Genomic DNA, 4,743 nt, shown 5'->3' on the forward strand with positions numbered 1-4,743 from the left:
ATCTGATATAAAATATAACTTCATATAACCAAATTTTAATATTTCCCTAATTATTCACCAAAACCATTACCACCAATCATCACACCAGGATTTTAGTTGCCGAAACCTGAACCTATACCCACAAGAGACACAAACGGATGGCTTAGAACGTGATAACTATGCTAACTTTTTTTCCAAACTGTGAATGGATTATTTCGCCTATAGACTCCACCAGTAGGGAGAGGATGTCTGATTTGTGATTGTGTTTTGAACTTCTTCACTTGGTGCTCCTGCTTGGCTTCAGAATCACTTTCCCTGTAAAGTGAGAAAGTAGATCATTGCATGAACGTTTTGAGCTTGGGCATTTAGTGAAATTGTCCTTCAGCTTTCAGCAGAAAACCAATGAGAAGCAATGGCTTTCCCCTTTTGAGCCGTTCAATAAGCCGTTAGTAGAACAAGGATTTCCATTTGCGTTTGGAAGCAAAAAGGAGAAGATCCTGAGATTGTGGATTACTCCCCTGGCTTTGCTTTTGAGGGGAATAATTAAGAAGAGGAGTTGTGTGAGCTTTATGAGGCAAATGGAATTCAAAGTAGTGTGTGAGTGTGTTAGAGCAAGCTATAGTTCTATTTGTCCCACTCTGTGTGAGCTTATGTGCCTTGTAAGTGTGTTTGTGGTGTGTGTGTGTGTGTGTGGGAAGGTGAGAACTCCAGTCTTTTTCTATAGTGCCATACTCTTACTGAGTATAAAATAGCAAAACAAATGCGTAATAACACAAATTGTATAAGCTTGATTATATTTCAACTTGCATAAAATCTGTATGTGAAGTTTGAAGGTGTCTTCAGAATCCCAGTCTGGGTTGTTTAAGGACCAGTGTTGCTTTACACAGGAGGAATATTCAGCGACCTTCCCTGACTCTGGCATCCTTTTATTCTTCTTTCACATCCATTTCTGTAAAATCTGAACACACCCCATTCTATTCTATTTCAAGTATGTCAGTGAGACTATTTCTCTTGGTAATTCCTGTTTTCGGTGTTGGAAATTGAAAACCGCTTCATTCAATTCATCATCCAGATTAATATGATCAGTAAAACACAGTGCAGAGTTTAAAATGTGTAATGAAGAAGATGGTATCCTTTGTCTTCACGCCACAAACAACATGATCAGCAAGTCGGTGGAAGTAATTTCCTGTTATGCTGAGAGAAAACAATCATTGCTAACCTTGAAAGGGTTGGTTCCATTACCAGATCATGGACATTTGCAGGATAGATGGACAACATCCAAGCTCTACCTTGAACACTCGTTATGTCACTGTAACCCATCAGGTGCATGCCCTGTTTGTTAAACATGTCGCCTGCAGTTCTAATCCCCTTCTGACCTTTCCCACCACCCCCCAACCTGCACTGTGTGTCTCATGTGGAAAATAATAAATGTAGCTTTTAGAAATTAAGACAATAAATGATCCTTCTGCTGTTTAAAAGCCGTTTACTGTTGGCACTAGTCCGGCCCCTGAACGGTTGTGTTATGTTACAGTCTGTTTTGTAACAAGGAAAGTGGTGGAACATCTAGCCAATAGCAGAAAATAAATGCTCACAAAGAGAGGCTACCAAATTAGGGAAGCTAACGGCAGGTTTTTCATGCTCCTGGTTACATGTTCTTGTCCTTGTAGTCGCAGCATTCACTGTCTAAGTCAGTGTCTTGTTCCGTTTGCCTCACTGAAACACTAAAACATTACTTCCAATGTGTGTCTTCTGTGCCCTATTATTGCTTTTTGCTAATATGTCCTTTGAGCTAGTCTAGACAGCAGAGAAACCAGTGGATTTATGTGATTGAGCCATACATTGAAGAGGGCATGAGGAAGGACAAAAGTTTGCTCTAATTTCATGGAACTTCTTTATTTCTTTCATTCCTCCACTTCCCTTACAGTTGTTATTATGACTAAGACAAACTGAGACAATTGTCAGTCTCACTTTGTTTCATCTGAAGGTTCTTCTGAGTCACAGATTTAATTTAAAGACGGTCCTTGCGATATTCTGGTCCATGCAGACAAATGTGTTTGTTGAGTCTGACAGAAGCTTTTAGATTGAGAAGTTCTTCAATTCTTTTTGAAAGTGCTCTCGAAGAGAAAGTGCCCTTGATGAAACGCACTTGATATGTGATGCGCTGCAGATCCACTAAAGGTTCCTTTTCAGATTGTGCTCTTCAGTGTAGCTTTTACCAGCCAAGATCAATAAGAATGTCTTATAGAAGGTTTATCATGCTCACAGGTCTTAGAGCTACCTGTGTAAAAATGTGGTTATATTTTCAGTTTGCATGTTTCTGCTCTGATTTACCTTATGTATGATATTGCCTAGAGCATTTTCCTGATGTTGATCAACTGAAATTAAAGGTTGAGTCAGCGATGGAATGATTTTTGTCAACATCGCTTTTTGTCAAAATCTCTTTTTGTCAACATCAGTGAATATATACTCACGATCCGCTACCTTTTAGTACTGTCTGTGCAATTTAGAAAAAGCTGGTGTTAAAACAAAGCCTATAGGCTCTATGAACAGGTATTAACACATCCACCAGCTTGTCTGACTGCAAACTCCACATGTTTTACTGTATAAATACAGCCAGTGCAGAAGTCCTACTTTTTACTGCTTAATTACTTTGCCTCTAGCCTGAATATGAATTGTAGAACAGAAAGGCACACATTTGTATCCCTTTTACAACAGTGTTACCACCAGTGTTACTTAGAAGATCGAATGTTGTTGATTTGAAATTACTTTTAAGCTCAACTAACCAATCCCCTGTGATGACCAGGCAATACAATAGGGGGAATTAACAGCAATCAAGTTATTTCCCAATCTCAGGCTTTGAGTGCTATGTGGCCCCTTGTGGAAACCAGTTTATTGACTTCTCAAGGCTAGGTCTTCAGGCTAGATTTTCAGTTTGTATCCTGAAAGTACCAAGTAAAGAAATTTGCCATTTGCTTTCAGATCAAGATGTCTTTTCAAACACAATACATTCTGGGACGTGAAGGTGATATTGTGTATATGCGCAGCGTAGGGATGACAATATGTGTTGTGTTGCTGAATATTTCACTTTAAACTGGCAGTTCATGTCGCCATATTTTTACCTTTTTTCACAGTTTGGGAGACTTTTATTTCATATCCATTATCTCATCCTCGGTGCCTCCCTCAGAGGACCCAGAATGCAATCTGTCATCCAGCAGCGAGCGACAGTCACACTCATCAAAGACGGCCTCTTCGTTTCTGACTCAATGAACCCACTGCAGCCGTGCCAAACGATGCTAAACGCTGCACCATTTTTCATGCTTTTCCCTCTCCCAGTATCCTCCAGCTGAGTGTTCGCTCATCAGAGCAGGCCTGTCTGCCGCCTGCCAAAGTCATCATCTACATCACCGCGCTCCATCGGAAACACAATCAATGCCTATGGAAAACCAAACGGTAGGGTGTAATAGGAGCAATATGTTTCTCTTCTGTCTCTATTCAAACACCGTGGCTAGAATGGCCAGCGAAGGATGGTGTGTGAGGAAGAGAAAGTTAGTCAATGAAACAAAGGAGATACAGACTGATGGTGGAAATAACAAGGCTAGCCCCTCCTGAGGATACTCTGTGTCTCATACGCAACACCAAACTGGAAAACTTCAAAACCATGAACTTGATTAAACACTTGCATTGACATCATGGAGTTGTGTATACCAAAGCCAAGAAGAAAAGTTGGCCGCTGTTGTCACCGTCTGCTGAAAGCTTGCCATTCATTGGAGTGTGGACCGTCTGTTTAAGCTGCACATCCCTAATTTATATACGACACATGTAGTTCATGAATTCTGTTTCCAAGCCTGTGTTTCCAATTCCTTTCAAACAAATAAAGGTCACGCATTACCAGAAAAATGACGATCGCACCAGCTGTCAAATAATTAGTTCTCGTCATTTCCTTATCAGCCATTCTGTGCCTTTCCAAATGTTAAATTAGTTTTTCAGACTCTGTAATTCTGTCACACTCCATGGAGTCTCTGAAACCATACGGACACCCTGTTAAGACTTGTCGCCTGTCATGCTGGCAAGCTCTGTTCACAAAGTGGCAAACATGCCACTGTCCTTGTTAGCATCAGTGTCACCTGTAGCTCATATCTTAATTATCTGGAAGCAGGCATTGCACTGTACAACACACCACTCTCATATTTAATCAGCATTACTCTACAAGAGTCGTTCTTCCTAACCTCCTTTGTAGCTTCATTTGTGTTGCACAGTAACACCTTCTATTGCAAGCTATCCAGATGGCTAGAGCCTGGTGGTGGAACAGTGATCATTAACCTGGTGTCTCTATGTGCACCGTGTCTCCTCCAGTTCAAATCTACCCTCTTGACTCTCAAATGTCAAAACTTCTCCAGACTCTCAAACTTTCAGGATTCCATTCATTCTATTAAACATGGAATTCCATTAGAGCTGAGCTGTTTTCATGGGTGAGTCCAGTTCACGAGGCCTGTCTGTTCAGGTGTGTTCTCTGAACTTGATGGGAGACGGATTGTACATGTTCTACCTCTGGGTTAGGTATAATAGGACTCAACTCTGACTTCATCAGTATCAGGGCTGTCTCTATGACCCCGATTCCACCTAGCACTAACAGGTGGTTTAAGTGATCCGAGTACAAGTGGACAGCTCCAACTACAGGTGGAAACACTCTCAAGACGCATTGAGATCGGATCACAAACACCATGTTCTGAGGTGGTTTACGTCGCTTATGTCCTCATTCAAATT

The sequence above is a fragment of the Ammodytes marinus genome (assembly GCF_949987685.1).
Source record: "Ammodytes marinus genome assembly, chromosome: 14".
Taxonomy (NCBI): domain Eukaryota; kingdom Metazoa; phylum Chordata; class Actinopteri; order Uranoscopiformes; family Ammodytidae; genus Ammodytes; species Ammodytes marinus.